Source organism: Passer domesticus, chromosome 32, assembly GCF_036417665.1.
Source record: "Passer domesticus isolate bPasDom1 chromosome 32, bPasDom1.hap1, whole genome shotgun sequence".
NCBI lineage: Eukaryota > Metazoa > Chordata > Aves > Passeriformes > Passeridae > Passer > Passer domesticus.
In genome coordinates, this window is record NC_087505.1 from 2,158,400 (window position 1) to 2,175,670 (window position 17,271).

At 55.8% G+C, this 17,271-nt stretch overlaps 1 protein-coding gene across 24 annotated transcripts in view; it reads left to right on the plus strand.

Annotated features, from left to right (window-relative positions):
* The window catches only part of MEF2D (myocyte enhancer factor 2D), an 89,299-nt gene that overhangs the window by 22,475 nt on the left and 49,553 nt on the right, over nt 1-17,271 (plus strand). For 19 of the 24 annotated variants that reach the window (XM_064401714.1, XM_064401732.1, XM_064401731.1 and 16 more), the window contains exon 2: nt 3,250-3,318. The exons of 2 other annotated variants lie outside the window; for them this stretch is intronic. The gene's annotated coding sequence lies outside the window, so the exon portion shown is untranslated. Of the gene's footprint in view, nt 1-2,459; nt 2,690-3,249; nt 3,319-5,924; nt 6,046-6,393; nt 6,517-17,271 lie in introns of those variants that run through there. 3 more of the 24 variants (XM_064401715.1, XM_064401725.1, XM_064401724.1) reach the window with 3 other exon arrangements.

Below are 17,271 nucleotides of genomic sequence, written 5' to 3' on the forward strand. Positions count from 1 at the left end.
GGGCTGTTTTATGTATATATGATGTAGGCAGGGTTGTATGTATTTGGGGTTTATAGACATGGGAATAAATATTTGCAGGTTTATCTGTACATGTGGGAATATATTTATATATATATTTATATATCTGTTTGGTGGGTTACATGTATGGGAATATATATATAGGTGGGTTGCATATATGGGAATATGTGTGTTTTGAGAGGGCTATGTATATGGGAATATATATATATATTTTGGGGAGTTATATATGTGTTTGAGGGTGTAAGCAAAGACTGGCTGTGGCACAGGAGCTGTTGAGCATCAGCTGAGCAGATATCCAAGGAAGTCACCAAAAGCCATTCCTTCACATCCTCCAGGATCCTTAGGGGCAGGTTGGAGCAGCTCCCTGCTGCCTTTGCATGGCAGGTTGTGCCAGCCTAACTGCAACAGTTAAAAATGGGGATCCCAAGAGGTTCCCCTAGTTCTCCCACCCTCAGGAATTTTGGTTGGTTGCTGGTGAAGCCAAAGCTTTGGTTTTCAAATAAGAACAGTGTTAGCACCTGCTCAGCATTTTTGCCCCAAAGCTGGACATAAAGATTGTCTTGTCTTTACCCCTTTTTCACTCAGAAAGGGGAATTCACTTGCCTTTGCCACCTCCATCCCTTTCCTATGTGTTTTTCCCCTCAGCTCATAAATAACATTTTGAAAGCACGTTCCTTTCCCCCTTCCCTGGGCAGCATTTCTCTGTTTACAACGAGAAGGTTTCGAAGGCACGTGTGTGGTGGGGTGAGAGCTGGGACCTGCCCAGGAGCCCTGGGAGTGGCCAGTGGCCTGACCCAGCCCCAGCCCACTCAGCAGGGCCCGTTCTCACTGTGCAGGTCGATTGGTCACCTTTGGAAATCCTCCAGAGGTTCTGGGAGCAGTGCCAGGACACTCGCTTGGCGGGGCAAAGGACGAGCATGGACAGGCAAGGGAGCTGGCAGTGCCAGTGAGTGGGGGCTTTGCTCCTTTGTACCAGCTCAAAATGTTGCAAAATGGGGGCTTGGGGGTTCACTGGGGTTTGCTGGTGCTGGAAGTCCCACCAGGTCCAAAGGGCAGCGGATTCTGCAGCTTGGGCAGGGTGTGAAGCAGCCCTGGGGCTGCTGGGCTGGAGAGGGTCAGGGTCCCAGGACTGTCACCCCACGTGTGCTGTTCATCCCTGTCTCAGGTGACACTGGGCTGCAACCCTGTAATGTCAGAACTGCCTGCAGGCTGAAGACCCCCAAACCAACCCTGGTCCCCCTGGAGTTCCCCACCTTGGTCTGACAAGGGCAGCTCATCTGCCAGATTGGGTTGGCAAGGCACTGCTGTTAGTTGTCACCATCTGGGGACTGTGGCACAGCCAGGGGCTCTGTGGGGTCAGCTATTGTCCAGAAGTCACTGTCCTGATGGCCTGGTGGGCTGTGGGAGCCAGGGATGTGGCTGCTGCCCACCACCAGTCATGGGCAGTTCTGTCAGTGCAAGAATCTGTGAGTGGTGACTGTGTGGCTGTCCCGTGGCACCGTGGGCATCCTGGGCATTCCTGGTGTGTCTAGCAGCATCTCCCACTGAGAGGAAACAACTCTGCACAGACATCTGAGGTCTTGCCTGGCCACACATCCCCCACTGCATCCTAGTGGGCTGTAGAGCTGACCCCAGTCCCCCAAAGCAGAGCCAGCCTGGGCGCAGACCTCGGCCACATCCTCCTCTCAGCCTTGCCTGTGGTCCCCGGTCCCCACGTGGCTCTGCCACCAGTTCTGCAAGGCTCTGCAGTGCTGGACCAGTGGGAGCTGCTGGGACACTGAGGAGGTTCAGGAGCCTGTGGTCCCCAGTCCCCACGTGGCTCTGCCACCAGCATTACAAAGCTCTGCAGTGCTGGACCAGTGGGAGCTGCTGGGACACCGAGAGGAGCTTCAGGAGCCCTCTGAGGGACCCTTTGCATTAAACACCACTTCCCTCGTCCTGGCTGGGAGCGTGGTGCTTCTTCTGTGGGTGTCCCTGTCCCCAGGAGGTCAGTCATTCTGCAGGACTCTGTTTTATTCAGGGGGATAAAGGAGTGGTCCTGGGAGGGTGACAGGTTGGTCTGGGCTTAATGGGTGCGAGCGTGGCAGCAGCTGGACCCCCATCCTTGTCCCTGCTGCTCCCCGTTGTGGAAGACAGACTCCTCTGTCTGTCCTGGTGAGGGGATCCCCGTGCCTGGTCCCTTTGCAGGACTCCAGCCCGAGTGCTGGGAGGTTTGAGGCTGTTCAGGGCTGATCCCTGCGCTCTCCCGAGCGAGAGGAAGGGGCAGCCCCGGCCGGAGCCACGCGCTCCTCGCTCCAGCTTTGTTCAGGGGGAATTTGGTAATGTCAGGAAATGAGCTGGCTGTGGGAGGGGAGGCAGCCGGGGGAGGAAGGCTGGTTTTGTGGTTGGAGCGGAGGATGAGGATGCCGGAAAGCTGAGCACAATTCCTCGCTCTGTTGCAGGTGCTGGGGGTGAGGCTGCAGCTTGGGAGCTCGCGGTGCGTTTGAAGAGAGGCTGCTGGCCTCTGTGCCTCAGTTTCCCTTTTGTTCGGCGCCGTTCCCCTCACGGCAGTGTGCTGTGGTGATGGGCTCTGCACAAGTGCCAGATGCTTGTGACCACCAGTAGATGACCAGCACAAGGCCAGCTGAAGCCGCTGGGCTTTGCCCCATGGGTCTCCTCCCATCTCCCAGTGGTGAGTGGGATGAGTTTAGGAGCTGTATTTCCTTCTGGGCCATGGCAGATTCTCCTCAGACCAGGCACATGTGCTGCATGCATTCCCTGGGACAGTGTCTGAGCAAGCTGGTCAGTGCTTTTTCTTGTGGGATATGCCTGAGAATCTTCCCAGAAAACACAAAGTTCATCTAAAATTTGAGTAATTCTCTGCTGGCCACACTGTCAGCCTGGTCCACATCCCTTGTTAATGTTAACTTTTGGTTTATGATTTGTTTCATTGCTGAACTCTTTTAAATTTCTTTCCCTCTGGTCTCACCGAGGTGCTTTCCACATTGTGTAGCCCCGGGGCTCCTGGTTCCCTGGATCCCTGCAGGTGCCTGCCCAGCCTGCATGGCCCTTCCAGTGATGCTGAGGATCAGGGCAGTGCAGGAGGGCACCCTGCAGCCCCTGGCCCATCAGCCGGGTCTGCAGGGGATACTGGGCTCCCCTCGCTGTTCCCTCCATCTGATGGGACACGTGGGGAGTCCTGTCCTTGCCTCTGTCCCCTCAGGCTGACGGCTGCTTGCTTTGTCTTTGCAGTTGCATTGAGGAGCGGTGGCTGCAGCTCATCCCTGCCAGGAGCAGAAGATGCAGGAGGCTGCGTAGCAGGTATGGGGGAAATCCCAAACTCTGGGTTCCTGCCTTCCCTGTGGGTTTGCTTGGCTGTCTCCCCTGCTGCAGGCTGGGAGCTGCAGAGGGTCCCACAGAGGGTGCAGCTCAAGGGTCTCAGGCTCCCACAGTGGTGCTGAGCAGACCCAGTGAGGTCTGCTGCAGGAAGGGCACAGGGAGCACCCTGCTGCACTGTGCACCCCTCCCCTGCTCTGCAAAGGGGGTCCTGCTGTGTGGGGTGGGCAGCAGAGCCCCCAGAGCAGGGCAGGGAGGTGGTGCCCAGCAGTGGGTGCTGCTGCTGTTCTCCAGTGCCCGTCTTCCCCTTCACTTCCCCAGCTGGCACAGCTCTGATGGCTCCCAGCCGTAGCCACAGCACTGATTTGGGGCTCTTTGGGTGTTTTGCAACACAGCCCCGTGTATCAGTGCAAATGAAGGTTTTCCTGCCCTGTTTTCTTCTGTGTGGGCAAGACTTGTGGCCAAACCTGCTGTTATTTTGTTCCTTGCATTCCTCTAAAATAAGGTGCTGCTGGGAGAGGGCCTCATGTCCAGGTTTTCTTCCCTTTCAACCTTCTTGGCCTGTTTACTGCTCTTACAGTAAATGTTTGTGTCTCCTGTGTCTGCAGTGAGGTTGTGGTACAGACACCACTGCGGGCTGGTTTATGAGGGCTCTATGGTTTCATGAAATGCATCTTCTGTACCTGAGAGTGAAATCAATAAAAGGAAAGATTTTTAAAAATAATATGCCCCTAGCTCCTGAACGGAGGGGGCTCTGTCACGACTGCTTAGTGAGCACTTCTGTGGGGTTGTGATGACTTTTAGTGCTGGAGAGGGGGCAGGTAATTTATTTGGAGGCCTGGTGATGGGAGATGGGGGCAGCATCACTGCGTCCTCTGCAAGGTCAGCACCAAGGGCTTCATCTGCTAACAGAAACCAAGAGCAGCTCCCCAGGCTGGGTCAGGGGAGTGCAGCAGCAGGGCCCTGCTGTGTCTCAGTGGTGCTTGGTGTGTGCCAGCCATGTGCCCAGGGCACAGGAGGGTTTGAGGGCTTGGCTGAGCTGAGTGCTCCGGGAGTGTTCTGGGGGCTGCTGTGGGATGAACACTACCTCAGGGGCACGTGTTTTGGTGTGGTGAGTGATTACCTGGAGTGTTGGGGCTGTAGGTCTGTCTGCTGTGGGGTGTGCACGGAGGGCAGGACCCTGGACCGTGCCCATTCCGTGCCCCAGCCCGGATGCAGGTGGGCGGTGGCAGGATCTCTCGGTCACTGCCTTCTCCCCCTCATCTGCCCAACTCTGCCAGCACTGACAACAGCTCCTTGTTTTCCAGTTTCACACAAATTCTTGGGTTTTGGGTTGGCAGTGCCCTCCCTCAAAGCCCTCGTGCCACCACTGGTGCCAGCACAGAGTTTTGAGCGAGGAGGAGCAGTTCAGTGATGGCCGCAACAGCAGAACTGCTCGCTCCAAGGAGCAGCTCGGCGAGCGGTGCGCTCGGGGAGGAGGATTTGGAAAAAGCGTCTCTGGGGACTGCTTGAAGCCTTGTCCCCTTCGCTGTGCGAGTGACAGGAGCTGAGCAATTAGAGGAGCAGTATCGACCCAGCCTCGGAAGCGTGTGACGGCCGGCACTGGGCGGTTGCATCCCAGCGAAGCCGCGTCCTCGCGTCCTGGCCGTGCAGCATCGCTGCCTGCGATCAATAGGCATTTTGTCTGAGGCCAGCCCCGTTTGAGGTGAACCAGGCAAAGCTTCTTCTGTGACAGAAGATTCTTCTAGGGCCTGTGACCTTAATTGAATCGACTCTTTCGTGTCCTGAGGATGGTCACATCGTTGTGCTGCAGCCACGCTCGGTAAATCACGTGTCCATCTTGCTTCTCTCCCAGTGAGATTTTGCATCCTGAGGCTGATTTCCAGCTGCTTGGGAAGAGCCCTTGGGTCACCAGGTCTGTTCCTCTGCTGTCTGAGGCCTTGCCTGTGTTCTTTTAAAGGTTCATTGGCAACTGGAGTTCACAAGTTCCAGGCTCCCACTGTGCTCGAGGTGTGAGTGTGCCACCTCACCTGGCACCTTGCTCTTTGCAAGATCCTCCTGATCTCCAGGGAGAGCTTGTAAAATCCAGCCAGTGGGCACACTGAAACCAAATCCCCACTCTTGACCCTTTTGGATGTGGAATATTGAATTTGGTAAAGCAGCGGGTTCCTGCCGTGTTTGCCGCAGCTGAAATGTGGCTGAGCTGTTGGAGGTCACCTTTCCAGTCCCCGTGGAGCCGGGTGGCCTTCTCTGGTCATGGCACTGCCCTGCACTTTGGGTTCTGAGCTCATCCGCTATTTTACCACTGGCGGGAGGAGGGAGGTGGATAAAAACGTGTCTTCAAAGCCCTTTTCCCTTGGGGAAAAGCCAGCTTGGTCCGCGCAGAAATGTCATCTGACCCAGCAGCTGGCTCACGCCTCCCCGGGGGTCCGTGCGGCGCCCGCTCGCCACGGGCCAGCCCCGGCTCTGGGGCTGCCGGAGGGAGCGAGCCCGGCCGCTGCTTCTGGCCGCCTCCGGCCGCTCCCTTCCCCCCGCAGGCTTCACCAGCCCCCTCCTGCCTCCGCATCTGCCTCTGCCCTTCAGCTGCAGAGGGATCGGGGCTCGGGGGCTCGGGGGCCGGGCAGCGCTCGGGGATGGCGGCTCCGGCCGGCGCTTCCTCCCGGCCGCCAGCGCGCAGCAGCCGCGGAGAAGGACGCAGCCACCCTGTCTCCTGTAAGTACCTCTCACTCTTTCCACTGGAGAGTTAAAATTAGCAACTTCTTTTTTTAAGGCAGGCGTCGCTTTAAACCTCGCCAGCCCAACTGGGTTTCCTTTTATTACCCCCCTCCCCCGGCTCTTTTTCTCTTGATTTTTTTTAAAAATTATTATTATTTTGTTGTTATTGTTCAACGCGTGCATGCACTTTTCTCCCTTTTTATTTCTTTATTTATTTTTTTATTCCCCCCCCCCCCCTTCTTTTCGTTCCTTCCTATTTTAAACACGGGTGACGCTGCAGTGTCGGTGCGGAGTTTGGAGCCAAATAAACAGCTCGGCACTCCCCCACCCCGATCGCCTTACAGAGCCGGGGCCGGAGCCCAGCGCCCAATTTAGACCCTTATCTATTGTCAGCCTCCACGGTCGGCGCTGCTCTGCCAGGGGGGGTTGCCCCGGACCCCCTTGTTGCTCCTGACACAGATTCTCGCTGTGAGTTGTTGTTTTTCCCTCTCCTTTGTGTTCGTGGTAAAGCACAGAAGTGCCCTTAAATCAGGACCCGTTGCTTTATTTTTTTTTTTAATTTTTTATTTTTTTAAATTAATTTTTCCAGTGCTGGTTGGGCAGGGAGGGAGAGCGAGGAGAATCTGAGTGATGAGGACCTCCCGTGCTAGAGAGAGGGGGAAACTGAGGCACAGAGTGGGGCATGGCTCCCTGATGGCGAATGGGCGAGCTGGGATTTCCTCTGCTGGGAATCAAAACAAACACAGACCAGGAAGGAAGGGGCAGCAGGAACGGGCTCGGATGCAGGATCAGTGCCTGTCCCGGGGGATAAACCCCTTTGTGGGTTGTGCCCACGGTGCCCCGTGCGGGTGGAGGGTGCCAGTGCCGCCCGGAGCTCCGGACGGGATGGGGCCAGCAGCTGGAAGTGGACGTCCCAGCCCGGATCTGCGAAAGCAAACAGGAAGGCGAATGGGGAGCAGCCGCTGTGTTTACTCAGAGGTTATTTATTGTGGTTCCTCGGAGCTTGGTGCTGGGGACTTTTAACACCTTCCTGCTTGGTGCTGGATCCTTTTGGCCAGGGCTGGATGCGTCGGAGGTGAGGCAGGTACCAGGCGCTGCTGTCAGGCCAGGTGTCACCCCGGGGCTCTCTCCAGTTCCTTCTCCTCCCTTCGCTGTTTCCTGAATGTTTGTTTTGCTCCAGAGGCCAGCCTGGCCGGGGTGGATGTGGTGGGGATGGATGTGGTGAGGCTGGGACCAGGGCTGAGCTTGGCTCATCCTAGAAAAATCCGTTCCCATTTGATTTTTCCAGGGTTTTTGTGCTGTTGCTGCTTTGGGGTAACGGTTAATGATGCTGATAATGTTCATATCCATGTCGGTGAAAATGAAGGTGCAGAGCCTGTAGGAAGGGGATCTTTCAGAAGTGCTTTTAGTGTTTCCCTCCCAAGAGGGAGGGAGGGAGAAGTTTCCCTTCCCAGGCGTGTGCTGCTCTAACTGATGCTCATGGAGGATAAACTTGGGGTGTGCTTTGGGTTAAACCCTGCCCCTTACCCATTGCTGAGGTGGGTTCTCCCCTCTATTGGGCTTGGAGGGAATGTGGCACAGGGTGGTCTCCTTTGTTGTAGGAACCACTACAGGGTCCCAAGGTTTCTGCTTTTGGAACTGAGTGGCTGCCCGCAGTACTGCCCTAAGCAACAACAGCTGCAGAGCCTTTTCCTCCTCCTCCTCCTCCTCCTCCTCCTCCTCCTCCTCCTCTTTTGGGCAAACAACCCATTTGGGCAACTCTTTATTGATACATTTTTACATCCCCATCCTTCAGCAAAAATTGTGATTGAAATATTTTCATTTCTTTCTACAAACTCATGCCTTACTTTTTCCCATCCCACCTTTGCATGGGGAGTATTGGCAAAAAAACTTGTCTTGGATTTTCTTCCCCAATATTTTCCTTTTTCCAAGAGGAATTGTGACTGGTGTTTATCCAGGACATTGCTGCACTCACAATGGCTCTTACCTGCCCTCGGGGTTCATCTCCTATGTGCTGCAGGAGCATCCCAGTGGCTTTTTTTGCCATCCCTCTGGTGAGGTGCCTGGGAGCCATGGCAAGCCCTTGGCCATGTGTCAGTGATTCTCCAGCACGGGGTTTTGGAGTGTGCCAGACCCAGGATGTCACAGTGCTTCTGGAAAGTGCCAAATGTTGGCATTTCCCATTGCTCTCCTGAGCATCATCCATGCTTTGCTGGGATGGGCAACATCCACATCCCCAGGGCTGGCCAAAATCATCATCCCTCTGGCTTTTGAAGAGAGGGGCTCAGCTGCTTGGGGACCTCCCCCCACCACCTAAACCCCCCCTTGCTGAAACACAGAGTTCGGCCTTAAAAAATCCCCTTTTGAGGACAGGATGCTGTTCCTGGAGGATGTGTGCCAGGCTGGGCTCTGGATGAATCTGTCTCAGTGGGAACCATCCTCCAGGTCTGTGGGGTCAGCAGACCTCGTGGCCCGGGCGGTGCCGGGCAGCAGGAGGACAGGATTTGTGTGCCTAGGACAAGAATGTGTGTCCTGTGAGTGAGCAGCAACAGCTGAGAACCAGCTGTCCTGGTGGATTTGAGCTGCCTGATGAGCTGGGGCTGGATTCTCACCCCTCTGGCTCGTTGGCATGTGGCTCAGGATGCGTGTGGGTACAAGCTGGGGCTGAGCTGGGGAGCGGGGTCAGCTCCCAGCTGATGGCAAAGCCTTTGTGGCACAGGGGGCATCCCCTGGTCCCAGCAGCCCCGAGTCATGCTGGGGATGAGTTTGTGTCTCTGCCCAGGCTGGCTTTGGCTGCAGCAGCTGGGATGCTCCAGTGGTGCCCTGCGTGGGCTCTGGATAGCAGAGTGTGGTGGTGGCTGATGTTATTTATGTGCTGGCTTGCAGACACCGTGTTTTCAAGGCAGTGCAGGGGAAGAGGAAGTTAAACCCGTCTTTGCCATGTGGCATCTTGTCCCAGTTCCTCCTGTTTGCTCAGAGTGAGTTGGGTTGGGGTTCAGTGGCAGCCAGACCATGGTCTGTGCCTCCTGGTGGGCTTTGGTGGCTCCTGCTCAGCTGTAGGTCTTGGGGCCAAGGGACAGGTTCCCATGCCCAGCGCCTTGATCTCTGTTTTATGTGCTTTTACAGTGTGTCTCAATGCTAGATTTGGGCCTTTGTTTCTTTTATTAAATGAAATAACAGTGTCTGATGGTGAGCTTCCAGCTGTAGTACAGCAGTGTGCTCCGAGCAGGAGCCTGGGCTGTGGACCAAAGTGGGTTTTGGGGAATGTGTGAAGATGGGTGGGCATGTCCACCTCACAGAGAGGCAGATGGCCAGGGTGACAATCTTCGTGGCTTTGTTTCCAGGCTGGAAGTGCCACGGGCAGGTTGGAGCAGTGATGGTGGAGTGTGGAGGCAGGAGCATGGTCGTGCCTGGTCCTGTTGGTGTTGGCCAGATTTTTTCCATCCATGTCTCCTTCTAGTGAGCTCTGCTACGGCATCACCCTCACAGTAATTAGCATTGCCATACCAGTGACTAATTAAGATCTTCTGCTTTTTATCCTTCTGCTGCTCAAGTGCAGCTGGTGACCACCATCACCTTCCCAAAAGCTCCTGACCTCGCCAGCTCCTCTGCACCCCAGATGAGTGCTGGACCCTGCAGCCCCTGGGGAGCCTGGTGCCTCCTCCCCAGGAGTTCAAGACATTTAAACCCTGATGGAGAATGCAGGAGAAACATCTTCCTCTACGTTGCCTGCTTGGGACCCGACACAAGGGATGGTTGCCTTGGCATGGATGCAGTCAGCAGTCCCTTCATGCAAATCAAATCAAATCAGCGGCCCCGTGACTTTGGGCATCAGGGCTGCTACTCACCAGTGCTTGGGGGTGCAAAACCAACAAAGAAATGATTGTGGGAGGTGGCTTTGAAAGGTCTTGGTGGCCCTTAGGGAAGGGCTGAGCCTTTGGGAGTGGTGCTGCTGAGGTCGTGCTCTGGGAGGGAGGATTGTGCTCGTGGGCTGAGTTCTGGGGTGGCACAGGGGACCTCTGGCAGCCCTGGCTCCCAGGCTGAGCCCACTCTGGGCTTGGCATGCTGGAGGGTCTGCAAAGCTGCTCTGGGGTGCTCTGGGTGGGGATGGGGCACAGAGTCACTGAACGTGTCTGGGCTGGGCATGGAGATGAGCTGGGGCTGTTGGGAAGGCTCCAGAGAGACCTTAGAGCCCCTTCTAGCACCTAAAGGGGCTTCAAGAGAGCTGGAGAGGGGCTTTGGACCTGGATGGGGAGGAACAAGGGCCTGGAATGGCTTCCCACTGCCAGCAGGCAGGGTTAGATGGGATACTGAGAGGAAATTCTTCCCTGTGAGGATGGTGAGGCCCTGGCACAGGGTGCCCAGACCAGCTGTGGCTGCCCCATCCCTGGAAGTGTCCAAGGCCAGGTTGGACAGGGCTTGGAGAAACATGGGGTAGAGGTTGGAATGAGCTTTAAGTTTCCTTCCAACCCAAACCATTCTAGGATTTCATGATTTGTGCCACAGTGCCCTTGTGCAAGGAGCAGTAGGATGTGCCAGGCTGGCTGCTGAGGACACTTCCCCAGTCCCCATCCCACTGACCCAGGAGGGAAGGGCAGAGTTTCACTGGCACAGTTGCACTCTCAGCCGTGTCCTGTGGGGCTGTTGTGGGTTTCCATCACTCCCACAGCTGGCCTGGAGCAGCAGTTGGGTCTGATGGAATTTCCCCTGGGTGAAACCCCCCGGCAGAAGAGTTGTCCCCTGTGCTACTGGAGGGAATCCACCCCCTTCATGGAGAGCCCCTAAATTCCCAGCAGGGAGGGCTTTGCCCTGATGCTGCTGAGCTGCCCCTGGGGGCTCCAGTGGGTCCCAGTGCTGAGATCCTGCCCTGTGCTGGAGCTGAAGGCAGTGCTTGTTGTGTGACAAATCATCAATGTCCTTGGTGACCACGGTGGTGATGGTGACCCATGGGGAGGGTACTGGCAGCAGGGCTGCTCTGGGGGATGGGTGCACCCTCAGGAATGGGGTGCCAGGGAGGGTGGAGGCAATGTTGGGGTGCTGCTGTGCTGTTCATTGAGGGAGAAAAGCCTCAGAGTGAAACACTGCAGCTTCTCCTGGGCTCAGATCCACCCCAGAGCAGGAGGCAGCTCCGAGGGGAGCAGAAGGGTGGCCCCAACAACTGCAGCCATGTCCAGCCCCTCCATGCCTCCCCTTCCCTCCCTGTGGCCTCAGCAGCAGTGCAAGTCCCCAGTGTGGGGCTGGTTTGGGGTGGAGAGCTGCTCCTGCTCCCCAGCAGTGCGGGGCGGGCTGCGACAGCCTCCCGATTTGCCGAGTGAAGAATCCGACCCCAAATTCAGCTCCCTCTCCTTCTCGCTCTTTTTTTTTTAATGAGTCAACCTCTCATCTGTCATATTAAACCTCCTCATTACCAGGTATCTAAATTTTGCTCTGACAATAGTGACAGGGGAAGCTGAGATCTCATTGCCACGGCGCGGGGCTCCGGGGAGCTGGCAGGTGGTTATTTCATGCCCTGCAGGGAGCCGTGGGGGTGGGCACTGGAGCTGGATAATGGGCTCTTGCTTCCCATCACTTAGAAAACCCTACTTAGTGCAGAGGGAAAAATTACCCCCAGCCTCTGCCTCTGGAGCTGGTGATGGATGGAGAACATGGGGGAAGGGGAGCGGCTTTGGGGGTCTGGATGTTCCTCCCTGGGCACAGAGGGTGGATTGGGATGAGAGGGGTTGGGGATGGAGGGTGGGTGGGTGGGGATGGAAGGTGGAAGGACATGGAGTGGCTGGGAATGAGGATAGATGGGGATGGAGGTGATGAGAGTGGTTGGGGATGGAGGGTAGATGGGGATGGAGGGTGGGTGGGGATGGAGGATGGATGGGGATGGAGGGTGGATGGGGCTGGAGGATGGACAAGGATGGAGATGATGAGAGTGGTTGGGGCTGGAGGGTAAATGGGGATGGAGGGTGGAAGGAGATGAAGGTGGCTGGGAGTGAGAATGGATGGGGCTGGAAGATGGATGGGGATGGAGGGTGGATGGGGATGGAGGATGGATGGGGATGGAGGATGGATGGGGATGGAGGCTGGATGGGGATGGAGGATGGATGGGGCTGGAGGCTGGATAAGGTTGCAGATGGCACAGGGCTGCCCTGTGCATGCCCTTGGTACCGCTGGGGAAGGGGATGCTGTGTGCCTACTGGGGAGCCCCTGGGGCATGCAGGGTTCCCAGCCTGGATGTGCACACCCCTGAGGAAGCTGCTGGGCCACCTGGGAGACCACAGTCAGGTTCAGGGTGGTGGGTGACCTCTGCTGCGAGGATGCCACCATCAAGGTCACTGCTCAAGGTCATGAGGCTCAATCTGGCAGCTGCATCAGCCTTTGGTTGCTGCTCTCAGGGTGCTCTGAAGGTCACTTTGGCAGGGGACTGTCCAAGGCCTCCTGTTTAACTCCAAACCCTGCAGTGATTTGTCCCTGTTAGCATCTCCAGGAGAGAGGACCAGCTGCCTCACGTGGTGTGAGGGGCTGCAGGTCCCTGCTTGTCCTGGTCCCACAGGCTTTTCCTTCCTGAAACTGGATCCTTGCCTTGGGTGAGGGTTCCCTGGCTGGAAGAGCACCAGGCAGGGCTGTGGGTTTGCCTGGAGCTCCTGCCCAGCCTCCTTGCCCTGTGTCCCCTCCAGCCTCGGCTGTCTTTGGCCGTGCTGGCAGTGCAGAGAAGGTCACTGGCTGTACCTGCTGTCACCCTCTCTGCAGAACACATCCCCAGTCTGGGATGTGCTGGATGTTCTCTGGATGTGCTGGCATCCCTGGCTGCACGTGGTGTGGGATGAAACTGTGATTTGGGGTGTAGGGCACCAGGGTTCCTGTTTTGGGTGCTGCCTCCAGCTCTTGTGCTGATGTTGGGGCTGTCATCCTTGTGATGATGTTGTCTGACTCCACACTGGCACACACAATGCGGGGGAAGAGAAGATCAACCCCAGTTTAATAATTTCCCCTAAATCCTTGCTTTCAGCCACCCTTGCTCAGCAGACACCAGCTCTCCAGCACCGTGCTTTGCCTCAGCCTCTGCCGGGCTTGGCACGATGTGAGGTTTTGTTACAGCTCAGCAGAGCTGGTTGCACCGTTGGCATCTGCTTTTCTTCAGAGAATGCCTGAATCTGGGTCAGGAATATATGTGTGCCTTTCAGATTCCTCGGGGGCCTGGCTGCATCCAGCCTCACTCCTGCTCCCCTGAGCTACCTGCAGCTGGTGGGACTGATTCCCTCCTGCAGGCAGCAGGAGCTGGGGGCTGGTTTGGCCGCTCATCCCTGAGAAATCAGGACCCTGCCATGGGTGCCAGGTGTGCAGGAGGGATGGCAGCTCAGCACCGGGCTGGCACCTGCCTGGCCAGTGGGATTTGGCCCCGGGCAGGGTCTGGCAGCTGCGTTTCTGAGCAGCTCAGGAGGTTTGCTCTGGAGCCATGTTTCGGCCGCCTTCCTCTCCCCTCCCCCTGCCTGCATCTGGAGGTTCGACACAGGAACCCAGATAGCATCATCCTGAAACCAGAATAGAAGCTTTGGAGGAGACTCGAGCGTGTTTGTGCGGTTTTTATCTCGGTTTGGAGATAAAGAGGTGCTAAACAATGCTAAGCTGTGCCTGCCGTGGGGCTGGGGACTCGCTGGCACTGCCCATGCTGCCCTGCCAGGGACGTGCCCTGGGTGCTGCATCCCTCCTGGGTGCCACATTCCCCTGGCAGCATTGCCCCCATGCCACAGCAAAGCAGGGCTGGTAACCAGCCCCATGCCAGCCCCATGCCAGCCCCATGCCAGAGAGGAAGAGCAACATTAACATGAGCACTGGCTGTGTGTTTTAGGGAAGGGGGCTTTGCAAAAGAGAAGGAAGTCAGGTCCTGCTGATCCAGAAACCACACAGAAGGAAACTAAAAGTCCTTGGTGTCAGCATGGAGGATATGTTAAAAAAACAACAATTAGCTCACAAGAGGCAGCAAGAAAGGAAACAGGAAGGCAAGAACTGCAGTTAAACAGGCGGGTTCAAGAGGTGACTTGAGCTAAATCCATGTCCTTAAGGGATGGGATCCAGCCCTGCTCATGGGTGGGGAAGTGACTTGCTCTTTGTCAGTGCAGGACTTGGTGTCCTCAAGGTGAGGCTCAGAGCCCTGGGCTGCAGTTGCTCTTTATTTGCAGTTGCTTTTGTGGCTGTTTGCAGCAGGTGGAGGGTCTCAGCTGGGCTGGGGGCAGTGGGGCCACCTCACCTCTCCATGCAGCTGCTTCTCGTGCTAAAAGCTGCAGCTCTGGGCAGGAGCAATGCAGCAGAGCAAGGGGCTGCTCTTGCCACCTCCAAAGCATCAGTGCCACCTCGAGAGCATCGTTGCTTCCTCCTGCCTTGGCCCATTCCCCCACCCAGCAGGGGCAGTGAAGGCTCAGGGTGGTGGGTGTAATCCACTTCCCACTGCAGGCTGAGCTCAGGGGCTGCTCTGCAGCACAGCAGCATTTCCTCACCTGGGCTCTCCTGCCGTGAGTGGACAGACAGGATGGGTTGGTGCTGGACAGGGAGGTGGACATGACCCAGCCACTGCTGTGCCCAGCTGATCCCACAGCCAGGATTGTGCCCCTGTGCCCCTTTTTGGTGAGACACCCCTGTGCTGCTGCCTCCAGCTCTGGGCTTCCCAGAGGAGGGAGAACACAAACCTGCTGGAGTGAGTCCAGAGGACACCATGGAGATGCTCTGAGGGCTGCATCCCCTCTGCTCTGCAGCCAGGCTGGGAGAGCTGGGGCTGTTCTGCCTGTAGGGGAGTCTGGGGACACCTTGGAGCTCCTTCCAGTGCATAGAGGGGCTCCAGGAGAGCTTTTGGATGAGGACCTGGAGTGATGGAGCAAGGCTTCCCACTGCCAGAGGGCAGGGTTACTTGGGGTACTGGCAAGAAATTTTTCCCTGTGAGAGGTGGGATGAGATGAGCTTTAAGAATCTGTCCAGTCCAGACCTTTCTACAGTTCTGTAACACCTTGTACCCCCCGTGCCCACTGGTTGTGTGCTGAAACTCCCTTGCAATGACCTTTTTCCCACAGAGAAGCTGGGACATGTTATTGCTGTCATTTCTGCATGTGGATAAACCTGACCCCCCCAAAATGTGTTGGGGCTTGGGTCCATGAATTCAGTTCCTGTTCCTCGGGGGGGGATTGTGGCAGGGAGGACCCTCCCCTTACTGTCAGCCAGGCTCTTGACTTGATGGAGCCTTTTTAGGAAAAACACATCTTGGGGATGTGCACAGTGGGGTAAAAGCTGGGTTGGTCCCACAGTGAGATGGGGGGAGCAGCTGCTGGGTTGGGCTGTGCTCTGCCATGCCTGTCACCTGCATTTCTCCCTTCAAACTGGGACTTTCTGTGCCTCCATAAGATGAGCTGTATCTTCACAGGGCGGCATTTTTCTTCTTTTCCCAACCTCCAAATGTCCTTTGAAGCTCCTTTTGCAGGTTTCCTTGCAGCCAAGGATGTCCTCGTTGCACTGGACCTGTTCTGGGGATGGAGATCAGGAAAATGTCCCTTGAACTGGTGCCAACCCATCCCAGTTTTGCCCTCACTCATGTCACTGGCTCTGCTGTGTGCTGCTGCACAGGCACGAGTGGATTGAGGAGCACGGTGCCACATGCTGGGAAAAGCAAAGAGCTCCAGAGGAAAATACATTTTTGGAAAGGATGCATTTATTTGCCTTTATTTATCTTCCTAAAGCTTTCAGATTAATCTTTTTGATCTTCCCTCTGCAGCTGCGTGGCCAAGGTTTGGTTTCTTTCAGCTGACATTGTGCTGAGAGCACACAGCATTGCAAGGGGGGTGTTAAGGAAGGGCAGCAGAATTCCTTTGCTCTGGAGAGGGGCGGTGTGCCGAGCTAACTTTAGTAAGGAGCGACTAAAAAGGGATGCAATAAAAGTATATTAAAAATAGCAAATGGCTGTAGAAAGTGGATGTGAGACTCTCAGTGTCCCTTCTTGTGCCGAGAGAAACGTGGGGCTGGAAAAGTGACAAGTTGTGGAGCAGAGCAGAGCACCCCGCTGCTTGTGCAAAGCAAAGGTGAAACCACTTAGAAGTAGGTGAAATAAATCAGAAGTTTGCACAGTAGATAAAAAAAAAAAAAATCCAGAAATAAAGACTTGAAAGAGATATCAGCTCCTCTGTGTCCTCAGCTCTTGGAGCTGGGGATTCAGCCCCCCAGATTCCTTGTTTTGTAAAAACATCTCCCAGCTGAGATTCCTCTGCGCTTTTTCTTTCTTCCCCCATTTGCAAAATGCTAACTCTGCTCTCTCGCCTGTCTCTCCAATTTGGAGCAATTTACTGGGAGCCGGGGATGAATTACTCAGCACAGAGTTAACCAGCACCTGCTCGGAGTTAATTGGCATGTGTGCTAATTGCCGTGATAGTCACACTTGTGCGAGCGGAGCGCGGGGAGGGGGAGCGGGTGGCTGCCTCCAGCCCAGAGCTCCTCGTGCTGAATTCCCTGATCCTGGCTGAGATTCCTGCCAGGGGAACAGGGTCAGGGTGCCTTTTTTCCAGCAGATTGGCAGGTCCCTTTCCATGCCCTTGGACCCTCCTTGTCAGGGTGTGGTAGCTGGGATGCTTGGTGGTTTCCTTGGAAGGCGAGGCTCAGGAGAAAGGAAGAAGCTGCTGAGGAGGAGATGATGATTTAATGAGTGGGGTTATTTTATATAGAATCACTTGAGACCCCAAAAGTGAGAAGTTACTTAGAAGCTGAGCTCCTTGCAGCAGTCCTGTGCTCTGGGTTTTTGGCTGTGCACGGTTCAGATGCTTAAATTCCACCTGATCACAGAGGAGGGTCATGGATGATCTTGATCAGGGTGGGCAATCAGGGAGCCAAAGCAATCTGGTGGTGAAGGAGCTCCAGGGGCAGAGGGGATCCTCCTGGGTTGGGGCTGAGCCTCAGAGGAGGGACAGGAGAGATGAGGGTGGCTCTCCAGGTTTCTTGCTCTTCCAGCTGCTGTTCAGAAACTCAAAGCAGTGGTTGGACTTTCTGAAAGAGCCACCTGGGCAGGAAACGTGAAAATACCTGGGTTTAAAAATACAGTGGGGAAAAAACCCAACCTAAAAACAAATAAACTCACCCCCAAACCCCAATTCCATGAAGAGAAAAGGGAGGGGTTTGAAATCCTCTCTGTCAGGTGCATTTGGAGGGCAGCAAACATGCTGTGCTCTTCTCCATCCCTCCTCCTCACCCCATCCATGGGTGAGG